Source organism: Neodiprion lecontei, chromosome 2 (assembly GCF_021901455.1).
Source record: "Neodiprion lecontei isolate iyNeoLeco1 chromosome 2, iyNeoLeco1.1, whole genome shotgun sequence".
NCBI classification, from domain to species: Eukaryota; Metazoa; Arthropoda; class Insecta; order Hymenoptera; family Diprionidae; genus Neodiprion; species Neodiprion lecontei.
In genome coordinates this window covers 5,930,923-5,943,468 of record NC_060261.1, presented here as the reverse complement: position 1 = coordinate 5,943,468, position 12,546 = coordinate 5,930,923, and the positions used below count along the sequence as shown (strand labels likewise).

The 12,546-nt window shown below is 38.9% G+C and overlaps 1 long non-coding RNA gene across 1 annotated transcript; it reads right to left on the bottom strand.

Annotated features, from left to right (window-relative positions):
• Positions 1–219: 219 nt before the first annotated feature.
• LOC124292761 lies at positions 220–2,251 on the bottom strand. Its single transcript, XR_006902668.1, has 2 exons — positions 2,013–2,251; positions 220–1,937 (listed from the first exon to the last, which is right to left on the bottom strand). It is a non-coding gene; the product is annotated as an uncharacterized LOC124292761 (long non-coding RNA).
• Positions 2,252–12,546: the final 10,295 nt, after the last annotated feature.

Here is a 12,546-nt window from a genome sequence, read left to right as displayed (position 1 = left end):
GGATTGTAATTATTCTCTGCATGCCATGGTTGGACGCTGGTTATAATATTACAACGAATTGAGTATTTTTTTTTTTTTGCATTGATTTTCGAAACCAGATAATTCATCTCAAATTGATAATTTATTACAATTAAAACAATTGCGTGAAAAAATACTCTATTTACAGGTACAATTTTTACCAAACTTCGGATAATAACGCGTAAAAATTAACATCGTTGGTAACATTTGCCTGGGTTGTGTTATATTGTTAAAACGATGCAGTCAGATACACATACACGTGTATTATACACATATGTTCATCTAATTAAATACCGTCGATACATCGTGTATATTTGTATAACAATTCCAGTTCACTTTCAATCCAATGGTGCTGCGACAATACATTATAAGAATACAAATCACGACGTTCTGTGATTCTTACACATCATAATAGAATTTATGGCACAGGGGGTACATTTTCTAACCCACTTCCGTGCCCGCCTCAACCTTTGGAAGCCACGCTCTCGGCCTCGCCCCAATTCCTCCCCCTGTCCGAAGGGTCTTCCCATGGTCGTCACCCCAGCCCCTCGTATTACTATAGGTAGGTGGGTCATGGTGAACGGTGAACTCCACCCTTCGCATGTTGCATATCACTATTTTTGGTTCCCATGTTGGCTAGTGTAATTTTTGTACGTATAAAAGTCCTCTCTGTCCATTGGCAAAAAAGTTTTATCCATCGATCAATGAGGGTAGATCCAATAATATCGTGTACGTTATCTGGTCACATATTGAAATTAAAAATAATGTATACAAATGAAAAACTATTAAATATATTTACATATGTTGCAGGTACACTTGGGGACAATGAATCTGAGATGGCTTATTTTTTCCACCAGACAGTTAGGTTGGCAACACAGTGAAACCTACAGCGCCACAGTCGGCCGAGCGCGAAACAAACTCAATCTCAATAAACGTAACATAACCCATGGCCGTTGAATCTCACCTTAGAATACCGCGGGAATAATGACTTGTTAGATTGACGCGTATTTTAAGGTTAGATTCGACAGTCATGGGTTATGTTGTGTTTATTGAGATTGAGTTTGTTTCGCGCTCGACCGACTGTGGCGCTGTAGGTATCTCTGTGTTGCCAACTTAACTATCTAGTGTGAAAAATTAGCCGTCTCAGATTCATTCTCCCCAAGTGTACGTGTATAAATTATAGGTAGATATTACTTCGTAGTAACATTATAGACAAGCCGATTGTCTCTCTCATTTACTGTGTTAATATAGGTGTATATGCACACCGTGTGTATAAACCGGAGTAACTTTATTCGATTTGAACCCGCCGGAAGTTTGATACATTACGAATTTATCGGGGGATATGCACGTGTGGTATACCGGGTGCCGCGTGCAGTAAACGCAGAGACCTGAGCAGGAGTATACTGTACAGTGATTTTAACGAATATACAGTCGAACCTTGTAAGACGGACAATTATACATATTTTGGAAGTTCTATACGGAGAGAAGAAAAAAAGCAGATTTTATTGAAAACTGCAGGAAAAGAGGGACGTTTCATCAGGTTTTTTGGTGAAAAGTTTCCCCGTCAACCATATTTTTTACTATAAATGTAGCAGATGTTACTCTGTGCACACAGTGGTTTTCACCAAAAACCTATTATTATAACTATTATATTCTACCAAAAAATCTGACGCGTCCTTCTTTTTCCAGCAGTTTTGAGTAAAATCTGGTCTTTTATACTCTCCGTGTGATATGATTTTACGTGCAGAGTGCATGTGACATTTGGCAAATAAAATTAGCTAGTAATACGGTTTTAGAACGAGTTTACGTGACCAGTTTCGTATTGCGGTGACGTCATCGCCGCAAAATATCACACGTTAATTCTATATTCTTTACCCAATATCCTCGCTGCATCTCCAGGCAATCGAATCGAACTGCACCTACAAATTCTGGTTTATAGTAGCTGGCTGTCTCTTAAATACGCAGCGTGAATGTAACCGTATCGTGTAACATACCTAATATCTGGTCATTTCGATCCTCGCGCAATGAAATAGTGAGAAAAAGGCAGGAGCGAAGTTGTTTCTCGCCTCTCGCATTTCGCCTAGCTACTTTTACCGCATCCGTATATTATTAATATTATACAGCCTACGTCAATACGTGCAGGTTACATATATAAGTAAGTAAGAAGTAAGCAGCATGCGTCGAGACGTTTTTACGCCGCGATAAAGGGAACGAACGAGGAAGGTGGGCAGGAATATACCGTAGCCGCTTATACATAGACGGTGCTTCCTGTACTCGAAAAGTGAGGGGGCGTTCCCTTTTTTGGCAGTTTCTCCTTAGTCTTGGCTCCTTTCCCTGGGGCGAGGCGATCGAAACGCCAGCGCCGCGAGGGATAACCGTTACCCTGGCGTCCGTTGTCTTCCTCTTCGAGGTTAGCTAGGGTATGGATGTCGGATGAACGTGCGGGCAACAACGATCACGCCGACGCCGCTGCGACGAGCCATTCAGAATTCGGCGTCGATCGAAGGCCCGAAGGTCGACCGGACGCCGACCAGAATCCTAGACTCGGTGTGCCACCCAGAACCCCCTGCATTCCATCTCGGCTACTTTGCCATTTTGCAGGACCGATCGCCTCTTATTTAAGCCTTTAATTCACGCTGGGACCATCAGCGTCTCAGTTTTTTTTTTTTTCTTCATTTTTTCTTCTTGCCAGCTTTTTATTCATCGAAACTACATTTTTTGTAACAACTGTCGAGTTTTTTTGGATCCACATGGTCCCTGCAATATCTCGTAAGTCTGAAAATAATGTGAAATTGATTTATTTATTGCAAAAATAACACGTGTAAACAAATGGTCGAAACTCGTGCTTTTTCACGAAAAAAAAAAAAAAATTTCTGCTATAATCTACCGTGAAAATCCGAATGCCAATTTTTACACAAACTCAGTACGCACCAAAAAAACTTGTAGAATTTTTTCAAAATTTTTCGTGTCGTTTTTGTTTGGCCGCCATATTGGATTCGTCATTTTGAATTTTTGAATTTCGAGTTCAGATTCGTAATCACCGACTCCAAAAGCTCGTGCATGCAAAATTTCAAGTGAGTCGCATTTAAGATAAAATTTATCCATGAAAGAGTTGACCGCAACGAATCGAGGGTATGAAGTATTGGTGAAAAAAGGGGGAAGAAATTTTCGAGGGATGAGAACGAGAAAGAGAGAGAATTCGTCAGGGCTTTTTTCATTATTTTAGCTTCTCAAGTTTTTATATCGACTCCCTGTCTACACACGTATCATAAAATTGACTTGCACCTTACTTTGGATACAGTAATCTATCCGTGAACAATCTTATACATATATGTATATATATACGCGCTTTGCTGCAGCTGTCCATTTGTTTTTTTTTTTTTTCCTCCACATTTCGTCCTCTCTTTTTCGAGGTTCTTTTTTCTGGAGAGAATCTGGTTACCGCACAGTCCCTGATACCCGTTTTGCCTGGCAATCTTTTCACGAGTGTGGATGTACCTTGTTCGTATACCTTTCGGTGTGTAATACCATAGCTCTTGCACGTAGGAAGAGTTTTCTTTGAGCTCGAGCTAATCTAGGAGCACCTCGGAGTCCCACGCACAAGAGGCGCGCTGATCCGCGTGTCGGCATGTCCGGGTAGCCTTGACGCAAAAATACCGAACCCTCGTCGTCGTCGTCGTCGTTTTAACCTGCATAACCGGCAGGGGTTCACGTTCCCGTTCCCATGGCAACCAGCCTAACCTAACCCAATCTAATGTAACTTAACCCTAGCGCAACCCTAACTTCACTTTACCCAACTTAACCTAACTTTTATAGCCCAAACCCGATATGGCTCGTTTCAAATATATCCTGTTACGCAATGGTACAGGCGATGTGGATGATCATTGAGAGGAATTGGGAACGATTTGTGTTATAATTGTTGAAAGAAAGATTAATTTCAAGGATGAATCTCTTTTTTTTTTAAGGCATATTTACGAAGTGATTATACATATATGAAGGTCACGTATACGATGGTCAAAGAATTGCTGAAAAAAAAAAAATTGAAGAACATTAAAGAATTAATTATTCAAGATACCTACCGATATGCGTATTAGAGTTTCAACATACGTCGGCTGTTTATCTGTCAAAATGGCGGGAAATTTGAATCACTTCGCTTAGGTACAATAAAATAACGATAAAACTAGTTATACATCGCATTTTTCTCTCTGCACTGACTTAACGTGTGTAGTACAAATCAAAATTCTGACAGTTAGTACGAGGTTTTTTTTATGGCTATGCGTTTACACGTATAATTTGAGTTTAAACTGATTATAGCCTTTTTTCGACGCCATATTGTTCAGCCACGCCCCATATATTAGGGATCCCAACCGCGATCGTGGGTCGAAATTTAACGAAACTCATTCAAGTTTTGAGAGTTGGACAAACGATGATCGCGTTACAAAGTTGAGAAAGCCTGCGGCGTTATAATTTTCGGCAACGAAAAGTATTAACAAGAAAAGAAAAATATGAGAAATAATTAAAAGTAACAAACGCTTTCCATCGAGACCGAGAGTACGTGATATTTATATTAAAAATTAACTGTAATATGCACTGTAATATTCTCCGAGTTTGCAGGCGGAGGCGGGTTTATTAGCGCGTTCGCGAATATACAATATTGATCCTAATTACTCGGATATGGACGATAAGTTGTGCGCGTGGGCTGGTGCAGAATCTGCGAGGGCAAATAAGCCCCGGCAGCTTCCAATTTATGGGACGAATATACATCAAAGGTTTTACGTAACAGGCTTCGACCCAACGACCCACGGAGCAACGGCTATAACCAACCGAAAAGATGCTCGGGGCGGTTGGTAATTACTGCAGAAGCGAGCGTAACTATGCTTCTCGCTACATGTGCGGAGTGAATTCCTAACGACCGCAAGGTTCGTCGTTTGCTAGAATTTGACGCGCGTGCGCTGATACGATCCGAGAGCGATTATTTTCCAGGGTTACCAACCGGCGCGGCGACGTAGCCGAAAATGCAGTGAGTCGAGCGCAACTGTCACCAATTTTCGAGGTTAGAAACAGTTGGCGAACCTGGCAAACAATTGCTCGCGGATTGTAGCGCGTGCGTATTTAACCTTAAACGAACGACGGACCATGCGGTCGTTAGGAATTTACTCTGTATGTACTAGCGACGTAACGAATGTAAATTTTCAAAAAATCCAACAAGTTTTTAAATCTAGCATCATTTCTCTACGGCTAAAAATTGACTATTCATTGACCCTCGGGCACACCGTGCTAGTCGCACGCATAGATTGGCACAGTTTGCAAACTTGTTCCGGAAATTGCCGAACTGATCCGAACCAAGCCGATTGCTTGTTTGATTACTTAACGACAAATTGATAACAGAAAAAAAAATTCATTTTTAGGCTAGAGCGTGATTCGACCTTAAAGAAAAACTTTTATAATAAAATTTCATCATCAAACTAACGTTTTTTGGCTTATTTAATATTATTTTCACAATTTTTATAAGCAAAATATGAAGTATTTGTGACAATCGCATTCGCAAAAATCGTGCGAATATTATATATATGTGTATATGTGTGTGTGGGTAACGTATGTACCCTGTTATACCTACAGTGCACGTAAACACAATCCCGATACATATACCTGTGTTGCGACAGCGTTCCGTTTAACAACGAAACATTGTTCCTTATTCCGTGTGCAGCAGTGCTCGGCACTCTCTCTGTAATCTAGCCTTCTCTCTCTCACTCTCTCTCTCCCCCCCCCCCCCCCCCCTCTCTGCTCCGAGAATGCGAGCGAAGCTGCAGCACACCGAAGCGATAAGTTATCAACTAGGAGATGGACTCGGCTCGCGAAATTACTCCGCCTCTCTTATAGGTACGTATAAACTCAGCAGAGCTGGAATTATACATGCCCGCGAGGCTCTCGAGGATGGTAATTATTCTCAAACAAAAGACGACTCTAAATCTCCACCCGTTTTATAAATTAGTCAAATCTGCAACCATGCATCCGGAGGAGAGTTAATTTCACGATACACATTTATTATACATACATATATACCTACGTGTCAGACTTACAGAGTTGGGTATAATTTATCCCGCCTTCGTATTAAAATCGTTGTTATTATCGTGCGTTTTTTCAGTCCGAAGAAAGATCCGTCCATTGTCTACTTTATACGTCATATTTATTTTACGATTTTGCCATTTTCCAAACGGAGAGGCAAAATTGCCCACCAGTCGAATTCTCACGGGTTTATAGGGTACGTGTATATCAAAAGTTTCTACGGGATATTTCGTTCGCGCGCTTTTTTTTTGTTTTTCTTCGACGCCTTTGTAAGTATAATACAATGTAAAAGAAATTGATATAATATTATGCTTTCTAACTAACGATAAGCTGTGTAACGTCTAGTCATAATTAATTATCGCATAATGTGTGTGTGCGTGCGTGCGTGCGTGCGTGCGTGCGTGTGTGTACGCCTATATGCTGTACGCATTTCTTCTCCTATTAAGATAGAGTAATTTACAATCATCGCTGTAACTTATCTATGCGGACGCGTTAATAGATTACACATTAGGTATATATGCTACGAACAGTATTTTATGATTCGTCGAGGAATCCGCGGCGTGAAGTACGCCGATTATTATCTACGGTCGCAACGCGGCTAGGGATATGTCTATATCTATCCTTGTTCTTCGTCTTTCCCCGCCCTCTACGTCGTTCTTTCTTTTTTCTTCCTTTTTTCATCAGTCTCGGATTTTTTTTTTTTTTTCCTCCCTTTTCGCTCATCTCGTTCACCTAAGACGGAATGCGGCTTCAATTTTTTCCAAGTATATACGACATATACACGGTCTCCATCAGGAAAACGACTTTACCTTAGATTCCTGGCAATTTCTGCGTTGATTCGGTTTGTTCTATTCTTTTTTGTTTTTCATACTCATTTTTAATAAAAAGAAAAGGGAAAAAAGAAAGACATCATTTTTTTCGAAACACAATTTTCACGCCTGAATTCCGCGAGTCACGAATTCGCGAATAATCGTCTGTATATACGGGACTTAAATTTGGCGCACGCAGAATATCGTAGGCACACCTATGCAAACACTGTCTCCACATCGGTGTATACAGTATGCGTGTAAACATACAGGTGTATGTGTTTAGACACAAGTATGCGTGTGTGTGTGTGGTAATCGGGCGAAGGCCAAGTGCCTTCTTTTTCACGACAAGCACCGTCAGCACCTGGCACTCGGTTTGCGGTTTGCGCGCCAGCAGCGCATAAATACCTACAGTTTACTATTTTTCAACCTATATGGGGATGTTGGCGAGCAAAGGTACGCACGCGTGTGTAAAAGACCAAGAGACGCGAACACGCGGGATTGTGTAAGGCGTGCATAATTCCTGAGCTAATGCTTACCGCTCGGAATTACATGCTGAACTATCAGCTTGCGTGGCTGAACGGATATATAATAATTAAATACATCGGATCGTAGGCTGTCGTGTGTGTAAAATGGGGATGCGGAACGTTTAAAACCGGACGCATAATTCATATTCATGACAATTATATTAGATGTTTTATTCCACTATCGTCGTTCGAGTGGTTATACTTATTTATCGTAGATCTAAATTCGTATTATTTGCATTCAAAGAATTGTTTCAAATAAGTTCAATACAGATCTGTAATAATCACGTTCTCTTCCCTGTTATCTTAATCATTTTGTAGATCATTTTCTTTAGCAGCTAAATTCGCGGGTGTACCTACCTACTTATAAGTTTCGTTATTAAAACTCGTACTCTTCTTCTCTTTCTGGTCGTCCAGACGACGCGAGAACAAAACACCGAAAACACGGAGAACGGAGAATTCCTATTGGCCAAAATATATTCGGATGCAGAGATATCCTTGGTTTCGTATATAACTTGCAGGAGTAGGTATACGGTTTACGTAAGCGGACGAAGTCGGCTGAACCGGTCGAATCGGACCCTTATTGTTAGACTTAATACTTTTATTCTTATTCCCTCTGGAATGGAAAATAACTGCACTTACCTGTCAAGCTGAAAAATTGTGTCGATGAATAAATGACTGCTGGAAATTTTTCACGTAATAATAAAATGCCCCAGCTACGATTGTTGATATTCAAAGTTGCGTAGAATTCTATAATACACAACGTTTAGCAACCCAATTGACTAGTTCGGTAAAGAGTATAACAAGATATATTGTAAATAAATATTTTTTCATACACGATCAAACTTTTACGGAGGTATATCCACGCCTGCACAGTCTGAAAAAAAAAATATCCCAGGAGGTTCACTAAAATTTTTCCAAAAAAATGGTTAAATGATTGGAAAAAATATATATATATATATATATATGTATATGGCTGGAGGAACAGCAATAGTCATCTTACGGTTGGACCACCACTTTGCTCTCGCTCGCGACAAAACGCAGGCTAAACGCATGCGTGAGCGACTCGAGCTAGCAAAGCGGCTTGCCAGCTCAAGGCTAGAGACTTAATACCGTCGAACGTTTTGTTGCGTAACGTATACGTACGTGTGTGTGTGTGTGTGTGTGGAGTCAGGCATACGTATTTCGTCTTCGCTCAGTTATATGCCGTACGTGTATAAGCGGTAGGCTAGACACGTATGGATACACCTAATTATTTCCATATACGTATTATATATACGTATAAAATATTCATGTATATCTACTCATAATAAAATATATATATACACGCGCACACACACTACGTGGTTGGGTAATAAAAAGTCAAGCCGTTTATACAGAGAGATATCATTGATACCTAAATAAACGAAGAAAATTTCAGTTTCCATAGTAACTTCGTATCGAAAACTGCGCGCAATGACAACCAACGTGCAGTTATATCGGTTTGCCCAGCGATTCTTTCGACAGAATTAATCAAAACTTTTTTATAATTGTTAAAAGTGTTGTTCATAAAAAATAAAGTAAAAAAAAAAATCTCGCACAGCAGCGCGAGCAATCTCACAACGCGAGATGGCAATTATCGTGCACGAGGAAAATTTTTTTTACCTCCTTAAATTTTTTTTCGCGAATTGCAAACTTGCTTGCTTCCGTTGTAACATATATTGTGATAAGGCGATTTTTTTTTCGGGATTTTATCTGTGTAATTATAACATAGTTGCATGTAGATACGTGCAAAACCGCCGTTAAAGTAACGTAAAGAATTTATATCGTGCACCGTATATTTTTAATTACTAAATTAGTATTTAATTAGGATTTCGTAAACGCTTATCCGCGTACGATACATTGTATGATACGCGTATCCAAAGGATGCTTGAGTAAAACCGGACATGAGGTTGGTAATTACCGCGTGGGAATAATTAATAACTGTCTAGTATGTTAATATACTCGTATTATACATTTATATATATGTATGAATCCGGTAACGCGCTTGTAATGCGGTTTCGTCGTTTTTCCACCTGGTTAACTTTTCACGAGAACTGATATTTTCAATCGGGAGTCAACGTTGGCGATGAAATAATGAAAAATGCGGCTCAATATGAGATTGAAATTAAAATACAAAGAATATATATAAACAGCTTACCACTGTACGTACGAATAATTGGATTGTATATATTAACGGAATGATTTACAACACAGTCTCGGCTGGTTTTAAAACTGTGGAATTAATTAACACATACGTTTAATTTCGTTTTATGCAAATTGCAGTATACTAAGATACAAATAATTCGAGTGTACTTATTTTTACATACGTATACCTATTGTGTATAGAAAATTCATATTTATTAGAAAAAAAAATACGCATAATTGTTGTAATAATAATATTATAATAATAATAATTGCTCGATACACGCGAGATCAGCGAAATAGCGAAATGATTGCTTTAGCTTGGAGATGTGCAATGTCAACAGCATGGATGTACATCTATATCCAAATTATATATAATAATAAATTATTATACATATATATGACATGTCATATATATATATATATATATATATATATATATATATATATAAAAGAGGCTAACTTTTTACGAGTGCTTTGCATTGGTAGGTACGTGTATGCGTAAGTCCATATGTAAATGATTCACAGTCAGCAGTTTCAAAGCAAGGCAGGTCTCACATTGTAAAAACACTGCAACCCAGCATCGTATAGGACGCAGTGATCATTTTGCGGTTTGACTATAATTGAAACACGCTGTTGTAAATACGAGATCTGCTCCGTTTTAAATTGAATATACAAGTTAGAAAAAATTGAATAAAATTAAAAAATTGAATACTTAGTATTATATACTCGAATTTGTTGAGGTTTGAGAAGCTGATAGATTCATCGATATTCGATCAATGATCAAAAACTCAATTACAATATTGTGCGTAACTTTGGTTGAAAAATAAATTTATGTATATCGTTAGATCAGATACTGCAAATACGGTGAATTCTTTAACTCTGTTGATTGAGATTTTGATATTCCAATTAGATTATTACTGTTAGAAAAAAATTGAATAAAACAAAAATCGTGATAATTGATGGAATAATTCATTTCCGAGAAAGTTACATAAATTATAAATCTTTGGGCTCGCCGATTACAAAGCTGGAAGCGGATTTAAAAATTTCAAGATGGCGGCTTCAATATGGCGGACGAAGATTTCAAATTCGATCGAATCTGGAGAAAAAACTCTGTTCAGGGGTTTTTGGGGTCGCTGATTACGAATCTGAAATCAGATTTAAAAAATTCAGTGTAGCAAATCCAATCGGCGACCCGGAAAACCCTTGCATACATTTTTTTGACCGTATTCGATCAAATTTGAAATTTTTGTCCACCATATTGGATCCGCCACCTTCGATTTTCAACATCTGATTCCAAATCGTAATCAGTAATCGCAAAAACCACGGAATAGTATTTTGTTATAAAAGATGATCCGGCACAACAACGTGCGACTCAGAGGGTTACAAACTTTATCAATACTATTATAGACGCACTGCGGTTGTTCGATTGTTCGATTTCAATCGTGTGTATAACAAATTACAAAGCCGCGCAAATACCGCACAACGAATTAATAGTAACATATATAGTACATATACCAATAACGACCGTTTACAATTAGACCCGATATTGTTACAGGCACGTCCGCAATAAATATCCGCATGTCCATCTAGGTATACGTATACACAGGCTTGTATGTACAATCGATGTACAGAACCATCTATACATGGATGTATAGTCGATGACTGAATGTACGTGCGTCGAGTACACGCGGATTTACGGCAAAGCCAATTAGCCAATATATCTGCGTACACGCGGTTTAACGCCTTCTTCCCTGCACGCGCAATTATTATATGTCTATGCAATGATACGTATTTTTATATGTATATATAGCAATTGCTGTGGTCACGTATGTAAATGCAGATTTACGCCCTTCGATTCGACCTTGTCCCGGCCAATTTTTTCCCTCCTCGTTGTTTTTTAACCAAAGCTTGCAATGCCGTTACAGTATACATCCGATGAAAATACCGTCGAGTACGTGCACGTGAACGTAATTATAATTCAGTGAAAGTCGAGTGATTAAAAAATAAAAAACAAACGGGTGAACAGACACTGAGAAAAATCGTTGAAAAAACTGTTTGAATGTTGTTGGAATTAGGAAAAACGAGGTACGCCTAACCATTTTGCGCTATCGTCGATCCTTTTTTGGTTATTGCAACGCAGAATCAGTTTGTTCGGTTTACTCTACTTTTTTAGTTAAACGAGGCTTTAACGGTTTTTTCAAATTTCACCCCCTGCTAAAATAAAAAAAAGTGAAAAAAATCCAAGACCTTTTTGGGTAGATGTAAACATCGTACTAAAAAATTATGAAAATCGAAGAGGGTGAGGTACACGAACTGCTAATTTGACGTGGAATGTCCGATGTATACTACGGAACGTTGTTATATGTATATAATGTACACGTGTACGTTATTGGATAAGTTCGTGGCGTGATTGATTCGCGACATGGGCATATATACGTACATAACACGCGTTCTATATCCTGAAATGTGCTTACGCCGAGATCCATTATAGACGGGGATTTTGGGCCAAGGGAAAGCCGCGTTATTGATTACCACTGACCGTATGGTAAAGCGCGTTGTTGTACGTAGGAGGAACAAAATTCTCCAATTAACGGGTTCCGGTCTACGGAACTTGTTATCCGCTCTGGGGGCGCCTCGCGTCCAATCATACGTCAAACTTCGTATCTATCTCTATAAATTTCGGAAGGGTTGAAATCTGCAGGCTGAACAGATTTGGCACGGCTTCGTAATTCACTGAGAGAAATTTTTAGTTCGTTTCATTTTTTACCACAATCGAAAAATATAGTTATAGTTATTTAGATAACAAGGCGTGATAATAATTTACGCAGAGATTGTAGGAAGAGGACTTTGGGCTAGCTGAAATTCAACTTATTTACCTGTGAGAAATCACAAGGCTTTTTAGAAATGCCTTAAAGATACTTGAGAGCCTCCCTGACCTCTTTCAAATGTTACAACACCGCATGTTT